The sequence below is a fragment of the Mauremys reevesii genome, linkage group 1, assembly GCF_016161935.1.
Source record: "Mauremys reevesii isolate NIE-2019 linkage group 1, ASM1616193v1, whole genome shotgun sequence".
Lineage (NCBI taxonomy): Eukaryota > Metazoa > Chordata > Testudines > Geoemydidae > Mauremys > Mauremys reevesii.
Window position 1 is genome coordinate 219,364,889 of NC_052623.1, and position 15,562 is coordinate 219,380,450.

The window sequence follows — 15,562 nt, forward strand, 5'->3', positions numbered from 1 at the left end:
TTTACATCCAGTCAGGTCTGAGGCCTGTTTCGCACCCTGTGTTTGAGGAGACTGTTATAACCGACTCTCTGCAATAGCAAATGCAGGAGGCCGTGTTATTGCTCCTGCCCCAGCACAGACAGACAATGAGGGAAATAGTCTGTATTTGAGGGTGGGATTCCCTGCCCTTGGCCAAAGACCAGCACCTCCCTTTGCCCTTTGTCACTTGTGAAGCTTTTCTTTCAGCAGCGAGCCTTAGAGCTCAGTTGCTGGAGCACTGCGTTTGTCACTGACGGTTGGGGAGCTCCAACATCACTGGGTTCTTCTACCAGCAAGTCCAACAAAAGGACTGATTTCCTCATGTGACAATCCTGGGCTTGTCTGAGGGGGTGTCCAGACTGCACACTGAGCCTGTCTCTGCGTGGCCTGGGCTTGGTGATTTGTGTTGCCAAGCTGGTGTTTGAGCATCCAGACTGCAGTGGAAACTCAGGCCTCAGGCTGTGTCCATCCTACCGCAGTAAGTCATCCTAAGTGACGCTGCTACAGCTACGTGAATAACACAGCTGGATTCGACATAGCTTAGGTTGACTTACTGCTGTGTCTACTCTGTGCTGGGCCGACGGGAGACTTACCTTACTCCTGTCATTCCCGGTGTAGTCCCAGAGTCGCCTGGAGAGCGCTCTGCTGTCAATTTAGTGGGTCTTCACTAGACCCCCACTAAATTGATCCTGGTGCTTCAATCGCAGCAAACAGCCTCACAGCTGTGCTGCGCATCCACCATGCACTACTCAGCCCCGACTCAGAAATTCAGCTCCTGTGGAGTGTGTCACCCTCCTCAGCTGAAGATGCTCCCCGAGTCCCCAGTGATTTCTGCAATAACATGTCTCCAGCCTGTTTGGATCCATACGCTCCCCGCAGGGAGGCTGTGAGTGGTCTAGTGACAAGCTCTAGTTGCTGAGGCCTATCAGGGAAGGGGAGCTCCGGGGAACATTGAGACTCTGGCGATCCCTCAGTGGAAGCACAGGTGGTGGGTATAATAGGCGGGGAGGCTAAGCCTCCCCTTGCACAGCTGCCACCAACCAGGCCACAGATGCCTGGGCCCTAGTGCCCAGCCTGGGCTCCATCTCTTCCTGTATCTGCTTTGCCCCTTCTCCGAGGCCCATCACCCCCATCACCCACCACTGCCTGGCTGAGTCCCCCTCTCCTCCCCTGCACCCCCCTCTCTGGGGTCCCCACCACTCACTGTGTGCCTCCTCTCTTCCACCCCCTCCCCTGCTGAACAGTGTCAGTCCTGGGGCCGGTTTTATTCAGCATCTTCATTAATAATCTGGATGATGGGATGGATTGCACCCTCAGCAAGTTTGCAGATGAAACTAAGCTGGGGGTAGGGGTAGATATGCTGGAGGGTAGGGATAAGGTCCAGAGTGACCTACACAAATTATAAAATTGGGCCAAAAAAAAATCTGAAGAGGTTCAAGAAGGACAAGTGCAGAGTCCTGTACTTAAGAAGGAAGAATCCCATGCACCGCTGGGAACCGACTGGCTAAGCGGCAGTTCTGCAGAAAGTGATGTGAGGATTACAGTGGATGCTAATTCATATCTAGCTTCTCAGTGTGCCCTTGTTGCCAAGAAGGCTAACAGCACATTGGGCTGCATTAGTAAGCGCATTGCCAGAAGATCAAGGGATGTGATTATTCCCCTCTGTTCAACACTGATGAGGCCAAATCTGGAGTATTGTGTCCTGTTTTAGGGCCCCCACTACAGAAAGGATGTGGAAAAATTGGAGAGAGTCAAGCAGAGGGCAAGGGAAATGATTAGGTGGCTGGGGCACATGATGTATGAGGAGAGGCTGAGGGAACTGGGCTTATTTAGTTTACAGAAGAGAAGAGTGAGGGGGGATTTGATAGCAGCTTTCAACTACCTGAAAGGGGGTTCCAAAGAGGATGGAGCTCGGCTGTTCTCAGTGGTGGCAGATGACAGAACAAGGAGCAATGGTCTCAAGTTGCAGTGTGGGAGGTCTAGGTTGGATATTAGGAAACACTATTTCACTAGGAGGGTGGTGAAGCACTGGAATGGGTTCCCTACGAAGGTGGTGGAATCTCCATCCTTGGAGGTTTTTAAGGCCCGGCTTGACAAAGCCCTGGCTGGGATGATTTAGTTGGGGTTGGTCCTGCCATGAGCTGGGGTTTGGACTGGATGACGTCCTGAGGTCCCTTCCAACCCTAATCTTCTGTGATTCTATCCGTTTTTTGTCCATCCCCTCAGTAGGCACCGACTTCCCCTCTGGCCAGTGGTTGCTCAACTCCTGCTCTGTCTCAGGCCCTTCCCTCACTCCACCTCTTCCCCAAAGCACCACCCCATCTTTTTCCTGGTCTGCCCCACCGCACCCCCAAATCAACCCCTTCCTCTAAACCTCTGCCCCCTCTCTTCCTAACCCTGCTCCACCCCTGCCCCGCTTCTATCCCACCCCTTCCCCCAAACCCACACCCCACCTCTTCCCCATCTCCTCCTCCAAGTATGCCATGTCCCCGCTTGAGCCCTACCCTCCAGAAGCATCCTAATTCCATGACAGAGCTGTTTTGTGGGGGGCAGGAAGTGCTGGGAGGGAGCAGGAGGAGTTCCTCAGTGGGGCCACTGGCGGGTGAGAAGCATTGAGGGGAGGGCAGAGCTTGGCTGCCAGTGGGTGTTAAGCACCCGCTAATTTTTCCTTGTGGGTGCTCCACGCCCGGAGCTCCTATGCAATTGGCATCAATAATCCCCCTCCTCAAAATCAAAGTTCCTAGAGATTTTGGGTGAGTGTCTCAGTGTTGTTAATGTTACTAACTCTTGTGTGTGCGTGTCTCTCTGGGTGCGTGTCCAGGTGTGTTTATGGATAAGTTTATTGTGATGTCACGTATCCCAACAGCAAGGAATGTTCTGCTTCAGCGTTTTTGCCCTGCCTGCAGTCTGCCAACTGGCTTGGCTGACAACGGCTGGTGACCCAAGGAGCTGCTAATAGACACGTACTATCCATTTCTCAACAACTTCTTGAATCAGCTATTTCCACAGATGTTCGAAAGAAGATGAGTTTTCACAGAAGGTAATTCCCAGATTCTTTTCCTGCTCCTTAGATCACACATGCCAGGTTGGTGCCTCCTTCTCCTAGTGTAGGGGTGGCCAACCTTTGGCTCCAGAGCTGCATACGGCTCTTCAGAGGTTACTATGTGGCTCCTTGCATAGGCGCTGACTCCAAGGCTGGAGCTAGAGATGCAAACTTTCCAATATGCTGTGGGGTGCTCACTGCTCAACCCCCTGCTTTGCACCACTCCTGCTACCACCCCACCTCTTCCCCCAAGGCCTCTGCCCCTTCCCCCTAGCCTCCCATGCCCTCGCTCCTCCCCCCTCCCCACCACAGCCTCCTGCGCACTGCAAAACAGCTGATTATGGCGGGTGGGAGGAGTCGGGGGGGGAGGCGTTGATCGGGGAGGCTGCCGGTTGGTGGGAGATGTTGGGGGCTGGGGGGTAGCGGATGGGGGCTGCTGCCATGTCACTGTGGCTTTTTGGCAATGTTCATTGGTCAATTCTGGCTCCTTCTCAGGCTCAGGTCGGCCACCCTAGGGACTGGCGGGGGCCAGTGTTGCACCAGTCAGTTCTCAACATTTTGTTTTGATTTGAATGTCGGCATCTTTCAGCTCCCTCCTGCGCCAGCCTTTCACCTTCTCTGGAGGCAGATTTCCACTCTTTTATCTTTCAGCAGACGAGTGGGGGTGAATTTCCATGGGTATCACCTAAAGGGAAGATAACAAAACTGGTGTAGAATTTAGATTGATACCTCCATAAATAGTATTTCCTCTGGAGTTGCCCCAATGCACTTCTTGCCTTCCAGCTGTGAATAGAAACCTTTTGTCTCATGTAATGATTGTCTAATGTATGTGTATTCTTCATTCCCTCTGGGGCACTGGTAATTGTCTGAAGACAGGATACTGGGCTAGATGGATCTTTGGTTTGACCCAGGATGGATGGTCTTGTGGTGCTTATGTTCTCAGTTGTATGAATCAGTCCTGGCTATTAGAGGAGCAGATGGCTTCAAAAGACCAGTCTCCTGGATCTGGGAATCCTAGGCAAACTAATTCCCTTCCTTTAGAGAATGACAGAAAAACCTATTTCCTTCGTCTTTCTATTGTAGGCTTCGTTCCTTTTTCCAAAGACTCGCCTCTAGGGAGCACAGAGAGATCCATGTGCACAAAGTGCTTGTCCAACCTGCAGCAGTGGAGGCATGCTCTGACTTCAGCCAGCAAGAACAGGCCTTGCCAAAGAAGCCACAGAGAAGGAAATGTTCATGGTCCATCCTATCAGGCATGAAAAGACTCTGTGTCTGTAGCCAATCTGACACCTCCATGGCAGATAGGAATGAGGAGAGAACAATTTCCTCACAAAGAAGATGGACGCACTTGTCCCTGAAGAAGAAAGCAGCTGAGAACCAGATGGAGTCAGAGGATGTGAAGCTGCAGGAGGATACAGGGAAAGTTGAACTGGATCCCACAGGTGAGGATTCAATCCACATGGTTAGCGAGGAGCATGTGAGGATTACTCACAACAGTCACCCTATAAGCCTTATACATCAGGGCCTTATCATGGGACAGTGATGGGTACCACAGAGTCTGGAATCCATTTAGTGCCAGATTCTCTTGGCGAGGGTGGCCAAGGTCCATCGCTGAGGTGGGGAGAGCTGACAGTGTCAGGTCACCCCCCCTCTGGGGGTCTGGCACTGTGGGGTGTGGAGTACTAACATTGATCCAGGCTGTAAGGAGAACAGAGAGGCTGGACGTTGTAGGAAATCATTTCTTTTCTCCTGGATCGGGTCCGTTTCATCAATAAAATGCTCCAGAGGTCTCAGCAGGTCACAGCTGGGAACCATACCAGAGCTGAGCCATTACTTCTTGGGGGGTTAAAGGCAAATCAGGCCTGTTGCCCATCAGTGACAGGAAAGGTGTGCAAGGGGAGGGGACGAGTAGAATACACCATGGAAAAGAAACTGGCCCATAGGTCCGAGGAAGCCTCGTGTGGTTCTCTGCTTAGCTCTGCCAACAACCTTCAGTCTGACCCTGGGCAAGTCGCTTCTGGGCTCTGGGCCCAACTTCCATCCTCTGTAAACCAGGGATAATACATGGAAAAGCAAAATGTTACGAATGTTTCTTTCTGCTCCAGGGATGAAGATGGAGGCGCCCGAGTCGAAGGGGAAGTGGGAAAAGGGGAGCCCAGAAGAGCAGGAAGAAGAGCGCACTCTCACCCACCCCCCATTACCAAGCAGCTCCCATATGATGATGATAATGACGCTTTGTGACTGTGCTAATGGAAAGCATCCCCTGCTGTGTGTATTAATATCTCCTGGAGCTGGGATCTCTGACAGGAGACCTACCTGCCTCTTGCTCAGGGAGCTGAAAAGAAACACTCTTCAAGTGTGATCGACTCCAGCCAGTCTTTACAAGTTTCGCTGGGTTGCTTGAATGAGGTCCAGATTGACAAAGGGGTTTAGGCACCTCAAGAAGTACAGAGGTGCCTAGTGGGATTTGCAGAAGTGCCTGACTCACCTGCCTGATTCTGATGCACTCTCCATGGGACTCAGGCACTGCTGAAAATCGTACCAGGCCCCTCCCTGCACTTCTAGGGGTAACCCACACACCTGCTGGGTATGGTGTCCTGGCTGTCTAGTGGCACCAGGACCACTTAGAGACAGAGATAAATTGAGTCTGTGCTAGAGCCTTAGCTAACAGCCGGTTGGGTTTTAGCTCATGCGGTAGAGGCTTCTGCACTAAGCTCCCGAGGTCCCAAGTTGGATCTCGCCTGCCAACATCTGCCAGGCATCTAGACGCCTTCATAACTCTTATGATTACTGAGAGAGCACCCTGCAGCACATACAACAGTCTGCAATTCTGGGAGCTTGTTACATGCCAGGGAACTGGAGTATCTATGCGAGTGTGTCACTCTGGTGTGCTCTACTGCATCCTCAGCTGCTGGCATCCAGGACAGACGGTGCTAATCCAGCCACACAGGCCAGCTGCAGTAACACTCAGGAGGTGCCTGAGTCACCAGGGTAAAGACTTCCAGCACCCCAGGCCCTGGGTTTAGGTGACCCTGGAACCAGGCCCCCTGCAACCAGGCCCCCTGCAGTAACATTGTGCCCAGTGAGTTCTGACCCACGGGGGTCTGGCCCCAGAGGCCCACGGTTTGGGATCCTCCTCAACCAGGCAGACTTGCTCCTTCAGTCGAAGCTACTTTCTGTCCTGCTGGCGATTCCTGCCTGTTTTGTGGCAGCACCACACGCTGCGGGGTGGGGAAGGAAGAGGCATTTCTGTTTGGGCTCTGTTCTCAGTCCTTTCCTCACAGACACTGTGGGCTGCTAGAGTTGCTGAGCCAATCTGCTCAGGCGCTCAGGGTGGGATGGGACATGGGGCAGGTTCTCCAGTGACCCCTCGGCTGCACTCAACAAGCAACTTGAATGGGCTTTGCAGGCCACTGAGGCTTTCTCAGCAAAAACTGGGCTTCCTGGGAGGAGGGGCTAGAGGGAGGAAATGGGGTGGCCTTGGGGTCCCAGCACTGGCTGAGAGGCTCCCATCTCTTCTCAGGCAGAGGGGGAGGGGGAAGCATATGAATGACTGAGGAAACCTCGGCACCTGTTGAGGTTTGTTAAGAAAAGGGCTCAGCTGGAGTCTCCACACTCACTGGGCGCTGCCAGCCTCCCGCGGGGACAGACTGTTCCAGGGCAGCTGAGCAATGGAAATACTCAGTCCCAACAGGCTTTGTCCCTCTTCATTGCAGACCCCCGGGGAGCAGCTTTCCTCAGCCCAGCTCCAAGCCCTGCTGGTGAGAGCCGTGAAGGCTCTGACAACACCCATCCTAGAGCGAATTCAAGCTGCAGAAGAAGAGCTGATGACCATCGTTTCTCTACATGGAGACCAGATGGAGAGAGTAAGAGACTCCCGCCGTGGGGCAGGGGGATGCTGCGCAGAGAGGGGGAGGGGAGAATTTCCTCTCCTAGGAAACCATTCCTGGGACACATGGGCATGGTGCTTTGAAGGTTGGCTCAGCCCCTTTCCCTTTATCACTTGGCTGCGGGGATCTGCAGCGTCAGGTGTTTAACGTGTTCTCTGCCCGCTGGAGCTCTGACACGGCCCTGAGGACAGCCCAGCCCCACTGAAGGGGCGCGATAGCCCCAGCTCTGGTAGCGCAGCACTTACCTCGTCTGCCCATGGGTCTCCACATTAGGCTCCAGGAGCAGACATGGTTTCCTCAGACATGCTGCAGGGCCTTGTTTTTCCAGCTGAAGGATCAGGAGGAATTTGGCTTTGCACTTTTCTCTCTGTCTCTCCCTAGCTCTGATTCTGTTGCCCATCCCCACAGGATCTGAGTGCCTCCCCCGTGAATTAGACTGGCCTAGGGAGGTTTCTGGCAGACTTCATTTCTACATCCCCTGGGTAGGAGGCTCTCAGAGTCATTTATTCCCACTGATTAATGAAGCTCTACCGCCCTCCAGGGAGGTAGGAATTCAACCCATTCGACACCTGGGGAAACTGAAGCCCAGAGAGCTCCTTGACTTGCCCAAGCCTGCGCAGGTGGGGTTATCGAGAAAGGAATCAGGGTCCATGTTCCCTACAGCCCTTTAAATGTTGCCTTTAATTGCTTCGCCTGGAAATAGGTGACATTCCTGCCCTTCTCCAGATACTGCCTGCCCCTGGCGTGTAAGTGCAGACTTATTCCCTTCCTGGGCTTTGGCTTCCTCCCCAAACCTGCCTGTTCCTGGGGTTTCCTGCAGGTCGTCCCTGTCTCTGGCCGAGTTCCCTGTTTCCAGCAGGTCCCAGCGGGAAGTTAACAAATGACCCCTGAATCAGCAAATTGATTTGTGCAGGGCTCTAACTCCTGCTAGCAGTGTAGAGGTTCTCCTTAGGGCTGGGGCCTGGAGCTGGCTAGCCCCGTCCAACTAGCCCTGCCTGCCATCTCTGGGATGGGCTCTGGGGTACATCAGTAGAACCAGCTGGGTCTGGAGCAGTGCTTCTCTACCTGGGACATCCTCAGGGCCAAACAGGTGGTATTGGATGTGCCCCACACAACACATATGTGGCCCACAATGGAAACTAGGTTGAGAAACACTGGCCTGGAGGAACTGATTGTGCTAGAAAGAGCAAGAGGAAGTTGCAGAGATGGAGGAAAGGCTCCTGCAGGGAAGCCCTTGAGAGCAGGGCTGAGAGCAGTTTGCTGAGGCAGGGAAGGCCCTGGGACATCAGGGGAGTTTGGGCTGTGCCCACGGTAAGGTTTTTGTGTGTGTTTCTGAGCTTTAAGGTGCTAAACCAGACCTCAGGAAGACTGGGGTTCCTGGACTTGTCAAAGCCTCTTTCTTGAGATTATGGACGAGCCAAGATGGGCAACCGAGGTGAGAGGCAGCTTGCAGGGCTGCCAGGAGGGGTTACCTGGGAGGACACCATTCATTGATAAATCCATCCCTCAACTTTCTGGCATTCTTCCAGGTTGGAGACATCATGGGATGTATCTTCATCTGGCTGGACAATGTCTGTGATCCCAGAGCCAGAAAAGCAGCGCTGAGGGCCACGGCCTTGCTGGCTGACTCCTACCCTCAGGACGTGGTTCTGAGCTGTGTGGCGCACATGCTGTCATCGGACAGGTAGGGAGCTGGGCTGTTATCACCTCAGGCCATTATTTCTCTTCCTGCTCCTACAGACAGGCAACAGTCCAGGAAGGGTCCGTCAGGCTCACACAGTTGGAGGGAGTTTCCTACTGTGCAGAGAGCTGTCCATGCTCACTAAGAGGAGATGCCTAGGCCCAACCACTGAGGAGCCAACCCTCCTCCTGCATTCCCCGGGATGGAGAAGTGCCAGTTTTCTGGAGAATTCCAGCATTGTCCTGATTTCTATGGGTCACTCCACTTCCTCTCCCATCAGGCCAATAAATGACTTTGGGGCTCACTCCACATCCCTGGGTCATGAGGTCTGGCTGCTCCCTATTGCGTGAGAGAAGATAGAGATGGAAGAGGTCCATGAGGGCCATCTGTCTGTCCCCTGGGGACCAGTGCAGGCTTGTTACCTGTAGTCAGATCCCTAGTTATTCCATGGCTGAGGAAGTGGTGAAAAAACACACTTATCCTTATGGAGCTGCGCAACGGAGGTAAATCTCTTAAGACAGAAAGTTCCAGCCCTAATTGTCACAAAACAAATAAATAAATAATCCTCACATGACAAGAGCATAAATGCAGTGCAGCCTGCCTGAGTCTGCAGAAAGCCGGCAATAACAGCTCTGAGAGGGCTGAGTGCCTCTTTTCATCTCAATATGTTGTGAATTCTGAGTCCTGCTGGTTATTGCCAAACACTTTGCAGAGTCATCCAGCTGAGGTGTTTATAACACAATCCCCATGTGCCTAGGGGCTGTGAAATCCAGCAGGAGCCTAGCCAGAGGTCAAAACTCCAGCTTTCGTCAGCATAGGAGTACCTGGAAAGCTCACAGACAACAATAAGACATTCTGCAGCCCTGTTCATTGGTAAGCAGAGCAACTTCACTTGATCTTTTTTGAACTGCTTCTTTCAAAGCCCTTTTCTAGACAGCTGCTCTGTTCCCTCAGACAGCACCAGAATCCTAAAACTCTGTGTGTGTGTGTGTGTGTGTGTGTGTGTGTGTGTGAGAGAGAGAGAGAGAGTGAGAGAGAGAGAGAGAGCGAGAGAGAGAGAGAATTAAGATGTCTTCCAAGATGAAGGGAGCAACTTAGCTGTATCGACTGCACCAACTTCCCCTGTCCACAACTCCTCTTTGGCTGCACCTAGGGGAAACCAGCATGATGTGAATTCAATCTCCTTTGGAAATGAGTCTCTCGGTGACTTCTAGGCTTCTGATGCTTTATCTAATGTGCTTTGTGAACAGATGTAAGGAATGTATTTAATTTCTCAAGGGCTGTCTTGGGGGAATGGCTGCATCTTTAGCAGTTTTCAGCAAAGGATTTGAAAAGAAATGAGATTCATTGTCTGTCTAGGAAATACTATCCACCATTATTGCGACTTGTTGTCTGAAACAGTGAATGAAGATGGCATCTCCGGCCTCTATGAAAGTAAGGAAATACCTCTGTGTGTTTGTGCCTCTGTGGGAAGTACAGGGGTGCAGCACAGGGCCTGAACACAGGTTTGAATGTGTCCCTGTCTAAGGACAGTGTTTAAGGAAGAAGGATGGTCACTTTCACTGAGGTGCCACAATATGTGTATGGGAGCAGGGAAATTCCATCCCTAGCTCCTAGAATAGACGTAGCCTTAGAGCTGTGTGGGGAGACTGTCTTCATAGAGGTCTGAAGGTCTCTAAAGGAAGGCCTGACAGAATTGAAAAGGGCTGTTGTTATTATTAAGGGTGATGATGATGATGACAATTACTCTCTGTAGGGAAAGATTCATCACTTGCCCTCCCTATAATGGAGAGATTTCAGGCCGGGGAACCACTCAGAACTGGTTATCAGCTCATAGGAAAACCCCTGAGTGCACATTGGAAACATCTTTCCCTGTGACCTCTTAAGGAAGGAAGGCACAGGGCCACAAAGGATTTCAGTGGATGTTAGGAGTCTAAATCCCTTTGCAGATCTGTGCGTAAATGTTGGATGATTTAACACCTCTGCTCTTGTCACTTTTCTGTTACATCCCAATAACAGTTGCTGCCACCTGCCGGTGTTTTAGTGTGTGGACGTGTGTGTGGACGTGTGTATGCTATGGGAGGGGGAAGTTACGCACGGAATGGGGTCTCCTCTGTGTCCAGGGCTATTTTGGGAGTAGCTGAGTTGTTGTTTCTGTGCCCCCAGACTCTTGGGTAGCTAATAGCATGTGGCAATGGCCATCTGAAGGGGAGGTTTCCTAGGCACCAGTCACATCAGCACCATGGGGCTTTCAACCTGTTTCCTCTTTGTTTCAGCTTTTCAGGAAGTGCCTTTGACATCTGACAGGACCACATGGTACATCCTCAATAGATATTACAAATGGCTGCAGAAGCTTGGAAATCTCGTGTCGGGTTCTGCATTCGACTAGGGAACCGGGACCGACACAGAAGACCCCTTTGTCCTGCTATGGTATGTACAACAGCGTCTTTGGAACAGGGACTGAACAACGAGGTGGATATTGGCAGATGATAGAAAATTATGTAGGTCAGTGAGGCGTAGAGAAGACTTTGAAGAAGTTGAAAGGGATCTAATAAAGCCATGTGACTGGGCAGCACAATGGCAGATGAAAATCAGAGCTGACAAATGCAGGGCCATACGCACAGAAAGCAGTGAGGTGAACAACTCCTACATATTGCTGGTGTCGGACACCAAAGCACGGATGGTGGAGCCCAGTGGCTGGAGCAGCAGTGGTGGGGCCTAGTGGTCAGGGTGGTGGAGGTTGAGCCGAGGGGAGCCAAGGGTTGGAGCCAGAGTCAGGAGTGAAGAGCAGGATTGGAACAGGCGAGGAGTAGGGCCAGGGTGGGATTAACGATTCCCAGCCAATGGGAGCTGTGGGGGGGTGGAGTCTACAGGCAAGAGCAGCTCCCGGGACAGAGGTTCCTGGTGTGGTGCTCGTCGCGGCGACGCAGCTGCGGGGGAGAGGAACGGCAGTGAGTGGAGCCGCCTCGCCCCACCCCAGCCTGGCAGAGCCGGTCTGGCTGGAACGCAGCACACAGGGGCTTTAGTAGCTGCAGCATGGGCCCCCCCTTAGCACTACTCCTTTCATGAGTGCATCACTGCCCCACTTCTGCCCCATCCCCATACATGGTTACAGGGCAGAACCCTGTAGCTGAGCTCTGAAATCTCTCTCACTGCAATTAAGTTACTGCAGTCAGGACAACCCCACCTTTGGGCTCCATGTCTGACATCTCTCCCCACTGCACAGAGCCCAACATTCACAGAGCTTCTTGCATGCGATTCCCTCAGTCATCAGAGCCAGGCAGAGAGAGGAGAAATTCTCCCAGACTCTCTTTATCCATTGCCAGCCCACAGGGTAGCGGAGGTTGTGGGGGATTGGGTGCTCTCTTTAAGCAATGCCAGCTCTCAGGGAAGTTGTAAGTGAGCATTACCAAAGTGGGGTGGTTTTGTGCCATGGAAAACTACCCTGCTTGAAGGTTTTGTTCTTCTGATTTGTGTTCCTGCCCTTTCTCCCTCTTACAGACATCTAGAGGCTAACAGGAGACAACTAAGCCCACCACTCATCACATCTCTTGGGAGATGGCAAAGCAGCTGTTGCATGGGAAGGAGGAGACAGAAGAGGCAGAGCAGGATGTGCCGGGGTGCACCAGCCACACATAACCCCACAGTCTAGGCAGAGGAAGCCAAGCCCCTCCTCAGCCCTGCCGAACATGCTACAACTGGAGCACCAGTGTGAAAGGGAGCAGCTCAGCTCAGTCTAGGCAGATGCCAAAAATGGAGGATGCACATTGTAGGCTCTAGTCCAGAAGCAGCTGAAGCCCCTGACTGCAGATCCCCGAGGTACCGAGACCCAGACCCAACCCCGTCCCTGGGTGCCTGCAGACGTGCAAGAGAGCTCAGAGTCTCTGGGAGTTTCCCACGCCAGGAGTCCAGAAACCCCCAGCCCATGGCCTAGAGACATCTCGTAGGAAGTAACTGGGGAGAACTAGCCATTGTCATGCTGAGTGATGTCAGATGTTCTGGTTGGATCCCCACTGACTCAATGCCAAAGACATTGGCCATGGACAAGGCCCTGGGCTAGGACCCGGGGGAGTAACGAAGGCCCGGTTCCCCCCGTCCTGGCCGCCATCCATCCTTGGGTGGCAGCCCACCTCCCTAATGTGCCACTAGACTGCACAGCCCCAAGAGAAGGGGCAGCCATCTTGTCTCTGAACTCTCAGCCAAACAGCCCTGCACTGAAGGGCAGCGATATTGACTCTGGTCATTGGGCCACACAGCACTGAGGGAGAGAGCAGCCATATTATCTGGAGCCATCGAGCCACACAGGCGTGAGAGGCAGGATAGCGGCATGGACACTGGTCTCTGGATCACACAGCCCCGACGGAGAGGGCGTCCGCACGGACTTTGGTCATTGGGCCACACAGGCCCGATGGAGAGAGGGGGCCGCACGGACTCTGGTTGTTGGGCCACACAGCCCCGATGGAGGGGGGGGGCCGCACGGACTCTGGTTGTTGGGCCACACAGCCCTGAGGGGGAGGGCAGCCATTTTGACTCTGGCCATTATGCAAAACCACCCTGAGGCTAAGGGCATTTGGTTTCAGCCATGGGACCTCGCCCCTTCACCTCTAAGGCATCGCTCATCTGTCACCATGAGAGTGATCCCATGACATGAGACTTTCAGGGTCAAGATGCAAACATGAGCTGAAGCAAGGAGTGGCACGTGACCCCTCTAAGAGCTCCTCCCACTCTTCTACCAATCTGGGGGTGTTTTATTGCCATCAATCTGCCTCAGGATTTGAGCAATAGGGGAAAGTTCTGGGGCAGAGTGACTCATCCGGAAGTGGGTCATGTGACCCTGTTGGTGTCCCTAGGCCTAAGTGAACCAAAGTTGTGACTCTAGGCCTGAGTGAACCAAAGTTCTTCCATGCTGTAAACTTTAACCAACCTAAGATGCTAATAAACAGCAAGCAAAATGTGTAACTGTCAGCTTTCTTAGCTTGCAGCTGCAGTATACCTCGAAACAGCAAAAAGCGGCTGTAAGACAAGGGAAAAGGGGGAGGAAAGTCTGCATGCGTCTGTGCTGTGAAGGCCATAGATAAACATGTGAATGAGAACAGTTCTAACAAGCTACATTATAGTGTTAAGTGTAACTGTTGCAAGGGGGAGGGAGGAAGGGGGAAAAACAAGGGGGGTATAAATGCTGGGACCCCACCTGCGTGCGGGTGTGCAGGATTTGAGATGGCTTTTTCTCCCTTGCACCTTATTTGGGCTCAAATAAACTTGGTTTTCTTCTCTACCCTGGTGTGTTAATTAGTGCGACGCACACCGGGCAACGAACCCCGCTGTTTCCCCTCCTCGGGCCCTTTGTGCCGGCAACAACCCCTCCGAGACCTTCCCCCAGTTGGGGTGGGCCTCATCCCCTTAGGACCAACCAGAGAGGGGATTTCACCGGATAGGGTAAGTGCTGTGGTGTGGTGACCAGTCCGTAAGAGGGGCCCATCACCTCTCCATGAAATCCCCCACCGTCCTCTGCTAATCTGTCAGGGTTTCGCACTCACCCCTTAGGTCGTCCCAGAAGGGAAATGTACCGATCAGAATAAATAGTGCCTGAAGGCCTAGGCCAGAAGACGCTGATCTCCGGAGCTCCATGTTTGCGTGGCTGGCAGCATCGTCCTGGAAGTCGCAACCCAACACTGCGGGGAAGAGGCCAACTCGTTCCAAGGATGTGTTTTGTGGAAATCACAGCCTACACCTTCGGGCTATATCTTTTCTGATTGGTACATGTTTCCCTTCTGTGATGGCCTAAGGTGGGAGTGAAACCCTCACCAAGGGTAGAGGGTGATGTGAGGACTTTTTAGAGGGACCACGGGATCCTGTTGCGGGCAGGTCACTCCGCTACAGCACTTCCTTGTTTGGTCAAATCCCCTCTCGTGGTGGTCCTACAGGGCTGATGCCTACTTCAATTGGTAGAGGACAGAGGGAGGAGTTCTCAGAGGAGATATACAACCCCCTTCTGGATGGGTCACCCTGTCCCAGAACAACCCCCGATTGGTCAAATCCAGTCTCCAGGTTGTAAAATGCTGGTTGCCCCTGCCAAATTTTAGTAAAAGAAGGGAAGAAAGGCATGGATGTTTTGGGTTATCTGTAGGGGGCCATCTTGGACTTGGGAAAAGAATGCGGTGACCTTTTGCCATTTGCTTTATTATTTTGGGATCGGAAGCACACTCCCACGCATGGATTGAATCCGCGTAGATAGGATCTAACATCCAGGCAGAGACGACACAAAGAGGGATAGGGAGGGTTTTTAGTTAGGTCTACTCACCCGTTCCTGTGTCCAGCATTGAAGTCCATCCCTGATGTCCAATGTCAAGAGAGCAGCAGCCGTCCATTGCTGCCCCTGCATGAGAAGGCAGAGAGAACATCAATATTACCTCATGGGTGTAATTGTTTGCAGGGCCGGCTCCAGGCACCAGCTTATAAAGCAGGTGCTTGGGGCGGCAACTCCGGAGGGGGGCGGCACTTTCAAGTATTCGGCGGCGGGTCCCTCACTCCCACTCGGAGCGAAGGACCTCCCGCTGAATTGCAACAGATTGTGATCGCGGCTCTTTTTTTTCTTTTTTTTTTTTTGGCTACTTGGGGTGGGAAAACCCTTGGAGCTGGCCCTGATTGTTTGTGAGAGTGGAGCATTTCCAGAGTTAAAATTTTGTTAATCTGCTCCTTCTCTATCCTATCCTATCCCTTTTCCCCATAGTAAATAAAGTCTCGTTTGTGTGGTTACCACTGTGTGGCCTTATTTTCTTGTGTGTCAGAGAAAAACTCAGTTCTCGCGTTTTTGTTTGGGTGCAGCAGAGTCAGATACTTTATTCTGTTTAGCAGCTACAACAGGGAGAGAGTGCACTAGGACATAGGGTCTCCCCTTCCTAGACAGGTCTCTCAACAGGTAAACAATTA

The 15,562-nt window shown here is 52.5% G+C and overlaps 1 protein-coding gene and 1 long non-coding RNA gene across 2 annotated transcripts in view; one reads left to right on the plus strand and one right to left on the minus strand.

The window, feature by feature from the left end:
- The window catches only part of LOC120370544 (zinc finger protein 420-like), a 339,196-nt gene that overhangs the window by 114,711 nt on the left and 208,923 nt on the right, over positions 1-15,562 (minus strand). The gene's annotated exons all lie outside the window — the stretch shown is intronic.
- On the plus strand, positions 9,388-13,658 carry LOC120403205. The gene is made up of 3 exons (XR_005597483.1): positions 9,388-9,505; positions 10,909-11,062; positions 12,134-13,658. It is a non-coding gene; the product is annotated as an uncharacterized LOC120403205 (long non-coding RNA).